Consider the following 10435-nt stretch of genomic DNA (forward strand, 5'->3'; position numbering starts at 1 on the left):
GGGTACACACAGCACCCCAAAACGAATTAAATCCATAACTAGTGGTACCACTGCATTCTTCCCAGCATGCTGCGTCTTGAGTGGCATGTGCCACTCAATCGAGACCCCTAGCAGTCCACTCCTCTCCAAGACAGCCACCTACAGCGGGCTGACAGAGGCATCGTCCTAAGAGAGTTGTAGGGTGATGTTGGAGAAGAGAAAGAAGAGTCTTACTAGGACTTCCCACTGCCATCCCTGCATCTTCCCACCTGGACCGTGCATCCATCACAAAGTTTGCTGCCAGAGTTAGACCGATCAATGACACAACCGCACCAGTCGCCTGGCTCAGCATCGACTCAGGTGAGCTCAAGAACCAACCTAGCTCCACCAGGTGTTGGTAAAGCCTCCCTTCAGAGGACACCTTGCCAGACCAAGCTCTCCCTTCCCAACTTCTGCCTATCTTGGCTTCTGCTGCCTCAGCTCACATTACCTGCCAGACCCATAGATGTCAACTTACTGATTTGAAAATAAGGGACCAGCAGCCTCAAAAATAAGGGATCAGCAGCCAAAATAAGGGATTTTTCCGGGCACAGGTATGTTCGACTTCTGAGCCCCTCCAAGCCAAAGGCAGAAAGCCCAGCCAGCAGCCAAACGAAGCCTCAAGCGGTGGCTCCCACAACGCATCAACCCGGCAAAGGGGATGCAGCAAGGAAAACCACCATCACCTCTCCCCTGGGAAGCGCTGAGCAAAGGCAAGTCCCCAGGCAACGTGGTCAATTTGATCAGCACAAGGCATGCAAGCTCCACCCCCCCAGTCGTTCTTAGACTCCTTATTGGGTGAGCAACGCAGCCAAGCAACACAGTTGGAGCCTCCCTCCTCCCTGGCCGGCAGGGAGGGAGGGAGAGGAGCTGCTTCCTCTGAAACCCGGGAAATTTAAGGGACATCATCAATAAGGGACAGCAGCGGGACACGGCGCTGGGATAAGGGAGTTTCCCGCCAAATAAGGGACGGTTGACAGCTATGGCCAGACCCCTTTGGGGCCCCGAACCCCACAGATCCCCAAACAGAGGGATGGGTCTCCCAAGACAGAAATTCGGCAACTGTGGAAAGCACCCCGGGGAGAAGAGATGGCAACGCTGGGTTCTTGTGAGAAGCCACCTTGTTTGACACCGGAACCAAGAACCTACAGCGTATGAAGCGCGTGGAAGGCTTTGCTTTTGCACTTTGGGTGCACCAATGGCTTCAAGTTCCGAGAGAGAAGATTCCGGCCCAACATCAGGAAGAACTTTCCGACAGCAGAACTGTCTCCCTCAGGAGGTGATGGGACTCTCCTTCCTCGGAGGTATTTAAGCAGAGTTTGGGTGGTCATCTGTCACGGCTGAGATTCCTGCATCGCAAGGGGCTGGACTAAATGACCAGAAAACAGAAGGACAACAGCTGGCGAGTGGCACTGGCCACTGCACAGTGTTACACGGTGTGTGAAGCATCCCTGAATTGGAACAAGCACACCTAGTATGAAAAGGGTTCAAACAGGAGCCCGTCGTCTGCTGCTACATCATCCATTTCCTTCTACCAGAAAACAACAACATGGGCGCCTTAGAAACACAGTCAAAGACGCCAGAGATGGAAGGAAGAAACAACCCTGACTACTACTAATAATAATTTAGTATTTATACCCCGCCCATCTGGCTGCGTTTCCTAGAAAAGAACGGCAAACCAAGACGGACTACGCCGAAACGGCAAAATTATCTGGGAAGCTCAGGAATCAAGAAGACCAGAACTTTAGAAAAAGAATGGGGAAAGTTTGTGATTCACTTACGAGACCGCTGCAAGCAAGTTAAAACATTGGCAGGATTTTAACCACCACATTTGTAAAGTAACAGAAAGAATGGATAATTTAGAAGGATAAAAATTTGGATAAAGGTTGATATGCAGTTGTAAATATTATCAATGGGACCCATGGATGGGTTGGGGGGGGGGAGTCTGGAGATTCAGAGTAATCTCGATATTTGGACTTGGAATTGTTGCTTGTTTATATTATTTAAAATCAATTTTTTAAAAAAAGAAACACAGCCTAAGACCTCTTTCTTCCAATTCCACCCTTTTATAGTCTAGTGCTAAATACTCAGCAATACTTCATTACTCCAGTGCGTTTTTTATATTTGTGCAAACATTACATTCTTGTGTTTTAATCACCCCATCCTTCCTCTGATTAAGCCAGGCAGCAATTGGAACAAGAGTCACTGGGCTGGATTAAAGTCATCTACCTGGGGATCCCCACTGCTTGCAGGGCGAGACATGCAAATACTTCCAAAGCCAGACTGTGCAAAACAAACCATACCTGCAGAGTCCCCGGGGGCTCATCAGTCCCCCCCCCCACACAAACCGCCATCACAAAAGGAAGTGTTTTAAACGTACAAAACTGCATCTAGTGGGTTTTTTGCAGGGAAAGGTGGCTTTGGAAGGTGTTTTGCAAGAGACAAGGGACTGCCATTCCAATGCAGTCGAAGCCTCCTAGCACTGCCAGAAAATGCAGAACTGCTATCAGAAAGGCTAAATTTAAACAGAAACTGCTATCTAGCCAGTGCGAAAGAAGAAATAGTTATCTTCACACCCCTGCAATGGGTGCAGCATGTTCTTTTAGATTTAGCCAGAGTTATGCACCAGAAGCAACATTTCTGATGTATTAGAAACTTAATTTATGGTTGCTTTGACAATGGCACCATTTAGGAGTAAGGCCATTTCCACACAAAGTTTATTTCCTATGGCGTTTCTATCTCACCTTTCCTCCAAGGTAGAGTATATTCTTGTTCTCCCCACTATATCCTCACAACAACCTTGAGAGGTAGGCAAGGCTGAGAGGGAGAGGCTCCCCGGCGGCAGCTTCACGGCCGAGTGGGAATTGGACCCCCACCTCATGGGGATGAACACACGGTACGTTTTTACCAGCAATGGGGGAAAGCAGGAATGCATCTAGGACCAAGAGCGGGAAGTCAACTCTTCGGGAAAATTGCATTAATTTTGATGTAATCTGGCATTGATCAGTTCAAAATTTGGAAAACAAATAAATATTATTTGGCCAAAAAAAAGACACTCTGGGTTTTTGTATTAAGAGTGCATTACAGTGGTCCCTTGAGTCTCAAACTTAGTCCGTTCTGGAAATTTCGTTCCAAATTTGAAACCAAACTGAAATTTGGAACCAAAGCATTCCAAAACCAAGGCGCGCTTTCCCATAGAAAGTCATGCAAAACAGATTAATCCACTCCAGACCTTTAAAAACAACCCCCAAAACAGTAAAGTCACACAATCAATCAATCAATCAGTAGCTGAACTGGGTTCCACAGTCACAAAATCAAAAGAACCGCAAAAACAAAAACGCAAAATAAATAGCAGAAACAGACAGACCTCAGCGTAACACTCAAAACAGAAGTGTATCACTCAAAACGGAAGCGTAACACTCAAAACAGAAGTGTATCACTCAAAACGGAAGCGTAACACTCAAAACAGAGCACGTTCGGCTTCCAAAAAAAGGTCGCAAACTGGAACACTTACTTCCAAATTTGCAGTGTTTGGGTTCCAAGTTGTCTGAATACCAAGGCGTTTGAGAACCAAGGGACCACTGTATTATAGAAAGAATACGTTAACCACTAGAAAAGACACCAGAAGGCATATTCAGTGGCTGCAAAAGCCCACAGTACAGTATGAATGCAATATCAGAACCTCCTTGTACAGTCCTGTTTATTTTCTGTTTGTTCCCATCATTCACAGAGACTATCGAATTCCAACCAATAAATTCGCTAAGCAATAACAGCAAATACAAATGGGGGGAAAATATGAAGAGACCGATGTAGTTACAAGAACTCATTCATCGGATTGCCACCCCTACATATTTACAATAAGGACTTCTTTTTACTCGCACAAGAGTTGAGAGTAGGCAAACTAAGGCCCGGGGGCCGGATCCAGCCCAACGCCTTCTAAATCCGGCCCACAGCCAATCCGGGAATCAGCGTGTTTTTACATAAGTAGAATGTGTCCTTTTATTTAAAATGCATCTCTGGGTTATTTGTGGGGCATAGGAATTCATTCATATTTTTCTCCCAAAATATAGTCCGGCCCCCCACAAGGTCTGAGGGACAGTGGACCAGCTCCCTGCTGAAAAAGTTTGCTGACCCCTGTTTGCTGAGAGCAATGGGAGCAGTAGCTCTTCCTTGACCAGTGCAGGTCGAAGCCAAAGACAAGCGGCAAAAATACACATTAGATTCAGCACTTTTGCAAAGGAAACAGGTCACACAGCCACCGGTGTCCCTTCTTAGTCCAGGTTAACTTGCAATTTACACGAGAGTTACGTTCCAGGGATGGCACACTGACAAACAGAGCAGGGGGATCCCAATTTTTCTTCTGGAGCTTTAAAATCCCATGGGGGACGTTCCCCGAAGCAATCATAACATCACCCACTGCGCCAAAATAGGGAGCAAGGACAAAGCGCCCCCTTATTCTGGTTCTAGATCAAGGGTAGCCAGATCAGAAGGTCACCAATCTTTGGACTATCTAGATTTGACACTGACGAGAAGCCCCGTCGCTTCCGGCAGGCCCAGGCTTCACGGGAAAGGGCCAGTCGGGCGAACCCACCAACCTGCCCCCCAGAGATCTTCAAGGGGTTGCAAGCGGACCCCAGTCAGTTGCAAAACACGCCTGGCAAACTTCCAACAGCGCCGGGCAGTCCCTTCTAAGAAGCTGATTCAAACTGGCAAAGGTGCAGCTTCACAGAGCGGCTCAAAGCTGCAAAAACACTGGAACAGCCTTGAATTTCGTCACTCCTTTGTGCCAAACAAGCCTCTTCACAAGTTATCCTGCAAAACATGGATAAGTCCAAAGCAGACAAAAGCTGGGCATTATCTATTTTCCTCCAAGGCTCGTCAGGGATTATTGTCTGCACATTATTAGAAAGCAGATCGACTAGATAACAGCCCCCATAACTCCAACCGTTGTGTCGATGTAATTTACAGAAAGGGGGGGGGATAATTACCGTTTGGGAGCAAAACTGGTATTTTGCAAACTCTAGGACAGGGCCCCCAGAGGAAGCAGAAGAACGACAAACCGCCAAGAACGACAAATAATCTCGGAACAGACTCATAAACAAGCCGGGACTCAGGTTTCAGAAAGCATGGGCCAGAACCCTCCCTGGGGAGGGGAAGAGGGGGGGCCCTCAGCCCTCCACAGTCTCCTAGTACAGCTGGCATAGGAAGTATTTTGCAAAAAGCAGGAGGGAGACACGGCCTGAGAGGCAGAACAAAGAGCCAACAGGTGGGCAAGAAGGAACAGAAACACGGAAGAGGAGCTTTGCATCGTGCAAAGGACCCAGGCAGCTCCACTCCACGAGGGACTGGCAAGCCAATTTAGAAGACAAGTGCCGTCTCCTAACATCCAACGGAGAAGGCATTAGCTGGGAACTTTAAGAGAATAGGGTAGCCTGCTGGGAAGGAGGCATGAAAAAGTAGGAACCCAAAGCATCAATCACTCTGTGCAAAGTTCTTAACAACATAGCTGTCAACGTTTCCCTTTTTTTTAAAGGGAAATTCCCTTATTCCGAATAGGAAAGAAAAAGGAAAAGTTGACAGCTATGTCTTAAAAAGCCAAAGCAACGTGACAAAATACCAGAGGTTTTGGGGGTTCTTCTGGCACCATAAAGACTAACAAATCTCTTACAGCATTCGCTTCTGTGGACTGACCCTCAAAAAGTCCGTCCCGTGGAAAATATGTCAAGTCTCCAAGATGCCATGGGACTTTCTGCTGGTGATGCCGCAAGGGGTTCCACGCAGCTGTCCCACGGGGAAAAGTTACAAAATGCAAAAACTCACACTAAGAACCATAATCTAACAGGGGCAAACTTTATCCGCATTACGTTTGAGAACTGTGGTTAAAACAAGGGCTTACATCATCTTCTTTCCTTGCAGGAATGTCAGATTAGCTTTCAGGTAATAATCACTTGAGAGAATCTCAGCTGAAGTTAACTCTGAGCAAATTGGGGGAGGAGGCAGCTTCAAACACAATTGTCTTCCCAAACAGCAGAAACCACGGGAACACACTGGAAATACTTCAAAGGATTTGTGTCGGTCTGCCCATTTGCTGCCAGCTGAGAAGTCTTCATGCCCGGATCACGGAGGTTACAACAATAATAACCAAGGAGTTTAACGGTTTAAAAGAGAAATAAAATTTGCAGAGGAAACCTCCCTCTGCAGTTTGTGATCTTCACTTCAAAGCAAAGCAGAAGTCGGCACATGCAACAGGGTGGATATTAATTCCAGCTAAACTTTTGAAAAGCGTGTATTAAATAGAATTCCAGCACTAACAATATAACATTTTTAGCTGGAGGACTTTTTTCCCTTGTCAGTCTGCAGCCTCAGGTGTTGGTCAAAGCCCTCCTCAGATGACGGCAGAAATGAACAAAAGGAGAGATCCAAGGCTGCTTTGAACAAGCTCTGGTGGCGAACACTTTTCATGAAATCCCACCGTCCTTAAAGCAGAGACACAGCGCAGAAGAAATTCTTGCTTAATGAAGCATTGCCTTCACCTCTGTCAAACCCACATCTGTTACCCGATACACTTAACTTTGAACGCGCTTCAAAATGCTCAAAACCAACAAGGAATTTTGTTTTATGCATCTGATGAATTGCAGATGGACTTAAAAAATCTGCCTCTAATTTTGTCCTGCTGCAGCTATATCTTTTTTTCCCCTTCCCTGCAGTAACAAAGGGACTGGAGAGGAGGAGGAGGGAGGGAGGAGAGAGACAAGAATGAAACTAGCAGGGCAATTAGGTCCACAAAGAGAAAGTGTGCCTGCAATTTGCATAACAATGGGCCAACTCGCTCAGCAAAAGCTGCCCCACCTCCTAACACGCCGCTGCATAGCAGGGCAGCAAGGCCAGGCGGCCTTTGCATTCATTGCCCGGACCTCGAGGGAGCCGCCGAGGGCGGAGAAGGAGGCAAGGGCGCACCAAGGCCGTCGGGTCACAGGCCACGTTCACGGCCAGGGCGCGAAAAAAAAAAAAAAAAAACCCCTCCAAGTTCGGCGGCGGCTCCACCATTTCTGGGTGCACATGAACCCGAATCGGGGCTCTGCAAAAGTTTGCAACTCCGCAAGGCGATGCAACGCAACACGCGTGGTCCCTTGAAGCTGCAAGGCCGCCCCGTCGCCAGAAAGGAGTCCCTCGGCTCCTCGTGCAAATGGCTGGGGAAACCCTCGCGGGCTCGGCGCGCCATGGCGCCGGCCACGAAGGGGAGACTCGGGGCCTCTCCTGGGAGCCCTGGCAAAGTTGCCCAACTTGGGATCCTCGCCTGCAGCGCGTGGGGCGCCCCGTCGCGGTGCCACGACCTCCCCACCCACCCCGCGCGCGCGCCTTCTCGCTCCAGATCCGAGACTCTTCCAGGACTTTTGCAGGCTGCCGAGGCCTCCGCTTCCAGTTTGCAGGGCGCGGGCGCGCGCGCCGGAAAAGCCGAGCCAAGCAGCCCCGGAGCGCGCACTCAAGGTCCCGGCCCCCGTCGAGGGGGGAGGGGAAGCCGATCCCGGCTACTGCTGCTGTTGCAGGGCGCTTTACCTTTCCGAAGGGATCCCCGAAGGCGAGCCCCGGGCGCGCTTCCCCGGCGCAGGCAGGCCTAGCTGGGCGCCCCGCTCACCGGGCCAGACGGGAGGGCGCGTCCTCGTCGGCCGCGGGGACTTCCTGGTTCTCGGAGCAGACGGAGGGAAGGAAGGAAGGAGAGCAGAGGAGGAGGAGAGATGCCAAAGCCAGCCCAGCCTGCGCGCCGAGACCTCGCCTCTTCCTCTCTCGCAGCCAGCCAGCTCGGCGCACCGAGACACGGCCTCCAGCTGGCCGCCTGCTCCGCCCGCCGCCCCCGACGCCAGAGCGCCAAAGACAGCGGCGCCTCCCCGCACTTGAGAGCCCACCCCAAAAAACTTTTCGCCCCTTCCTTCCCGGCCGACAAACGGCCACCAACTAGGCGAGGGAGCAGGCAGGCGCCCGTCGGGGGAGGGCGCACCAACGCGCCGCTGCGTCCGGGCGCGCAAAGCCCTCTCCAAAGGAAGAACGGCTCGCCGAGTTGTGCCCCCTCGCCGGAAATATTATGAATGCATGTACTGCGGGGGGGGGGGTAAAGATGAGAAGACAGCGCCTTCCTCCTCCGACGGTGGGGGTGGGAGCCAGGCTATTTTGGGACGCGCACGGCAACACCTTCGCAGCAGCGGAAAGGAGCCCCGACGGGGCGCTGGGCAGCCTCTCAGATCTCCTTTTGAGACGCCCAACTAGGAGGCAGCGAGGACAGCGGCCATGGAGACCCTGCTGCGCCTTGTGTGCGTAATGTTTGTGACCGTCGGGCGGGGAGATTATCGTGGCCTTCCAGCGCTCGGCTGCCGAATGCCGCCCTCCCCATCTTGGATCGCCCTGCCCCCGGCGGCAGCTCCACCCCGGGGAGGGACCGGGGAACCCCTGCAACCACCCCACCCCCCGACGTTGCCTTCCTTGGGGCAAGACGCCGCGCGAACTTGCAGCCCCCGCCCCCGGCACCTGCCTCGCTTTCCCGGGCAGATTCTTCCTGCAGATCCGGCGCGGGGATCCTCCTCTTTCTCGGCGCGCCGCTGCTTATTTATAGCCACCCAAACGCAGCTCTGTCCATCAGGCGCTGGAGGGCCGGGGCAGCCCGACCCGGCGGCCCCTCGCAGCCTATTTTGGTCGCTCTCCGCTTTGGAAAGCGAAGCAACCCGAAGAGCAGCAGCAGCTGCCTGTCTCCGGCTTCTCGGCCGCCGCGCAGCCTTTTCCTCGCTCCCGCGACCTTCCCTTCTCCAGCTGCAGCTGACTCACAAAGTCAGCGGCGAGCCAAGGGCGCGATCCGGCAGGATCTTTCCTCCGGGGAGGGGGAATAGGAAAAGGAAGGGGGATCGCGACCCCCCCAAAAAACTTTCTTGGGGGTCTTTGGCTTCTTCAAGGGCGCCGGAAAGAAGTCGCACGCACTCTACGGCGGGGGCCCTCGGGGAGACTTGTTTACGTGGGGAGGGGGAAGGGACTTGCTGGGGGGGGTCTCCGATCTGGGGGAAGCGGGAGCCCCGAGCGAAGTGGAGGATCCGGCGAGCCGTGGAGGGGGCGCAGCGCAGGGCGGAGGATGCTCCCGGGAGGCGTCGGGGGGACGTTTACCTTGCTGGGGGAGAGCGCCGCGCCAGATCCCTCTGCCTGCCTGCCTCTCTCTCTGAGTCACCCGGAGTAGATCCAGCGCGAGCCACCGGATTATGCCGATGACTTCACGGCGCGCGGCCATCCCCGCCTCTTCCTCCGCGCCCGCGCCGCCCCCGGCTCCTCCCACGCGCCCCCCCTCCCGCGCCGCCCAAAGGGAGCCTCCGACTGGACGGCGCCGAGACGGAGTGCCCGCCCCGAGGGCGGAGAGGGGGTCCCCGATTGGAGGCTCCCCGCTGCCACTCACGGGGCCCCCCGCCCCCTCCAGCAGCAGGCGGAGTCGCTCCCGAGGCTGCTCGGGAAGGGGCGGGCGGAGCCGGGGACCCGCTCCGAGGGGGAGGCCGGCGGGGCGGGCGGGCGCTGCTCTCGGTGCAAGGCGCGCGCGGAGCATCTGGGACTACGCGCGATGTTTGCATGGGCTCATTTCACACCCGCACGCACATAGAGATGCGCGCCCGCCTTCTCCCCCCTGCATTTTTGCACCGCTGTGTTTACAGAGTCTTCTCCTTCCGCAGAGATGGAGAGGAGCCTGGCTGCATTTGGCCGCGGGAGGGTCGGGGGAAGAAGGTGCTGGAACCTGGACGGGGCTTGCCGGAAGGAAAGGCGAGAGGAAGCGGGCTTGGGGCTGAAGGCTGCTTTTCCCAGGCCCCTTGTTTGCATGCTTGGCAGGAGATCGGGTGAAGCTTAGAATTGCAGAGCTGGGAGGGAGGGACCCCGGGGTAATCCAGTTCAACCCCCCTGCAATCTGCCCCCGACGGGGATCGAACCTGCAACCTTGGCTCTCGCCACCTGAGCTTTGCAGGTCCTGGTTCTGCCTGCTGCAATTTCAAGCGGGGGCTTCCCAATCTGTGGAAGGGGAGCTTCCCTCGGGGACAAGAGGGAGGAGGGCCCCATCCAGCTGCCCTTTCCACTTTGACGTGCCCCTCGAGGAAGTCCGGCAGCACGGCTGTTTACTAAGCATTCCCCGGGAGAAAACAGGCAGCAGAGAGACGGCACCTCGCAGCTCTGAGCAATGCCATCTGTATGCTAACAAGGCTGCTACGGTGCTGGCTGGGGCTAAATCTGGCGCTTAGGGCTAGCGAAAGTAAGTGGTGTCATTTGCCGTGTTTCTTTCCTCCTCGCTCTGCTTCCTAAAACTCACGAGGTGCTTTGGAACTGACTGTGCTCATGATTCGTTTTTTTTTCCTGCTGGGGAGCTGAGTTTTCCCTTCCCTCTGAGCTATTTTAATGGATGCAA

General features: G+C 53.4%; 1 protein-coding gene across 4 annotated transcripts in view; it reads right to left on the reverse strand.

Moving 5' to 3' along the window:
* SMARCA2 (SWI/SNF related BAF chromatin remodeling complex subunit ATPase 2) overlaps positions 1-9300 on the reverse strand; it is a 124357-nt gene extending 115057 nt beyond the window's left edge. For 2 of the 4 annotated variants that reach the window (XM_081176075.1, XM_081176072.1), the window contains exon 1: positions 7576-7713. The gene's annotated coding sequence lies outside the window, so the exon portion shown is untranslated. Of the gene's footprint in view, positions 1-7575; positions 7715-9162 lie in introns of those variants that run through there. The other 2 variants (XM_081176073.1, XM_081176074.1) reach the window with 2 other exon arrangements.
* Between the last annotated feature and the right edge of the window lie 1135 nt (positions 9301-10435).

Source organism: Podarcis bocagei (genome assembly GCF_964188305.1).
Source record: "Podarcis bocagei genome assembly, chromosome: 17".
NCBI lineage: Eukaryota > Metazoa > Chordata > Lepidosauria > Squamata > Lacertidae > Podarcis > Podarcis bocagei.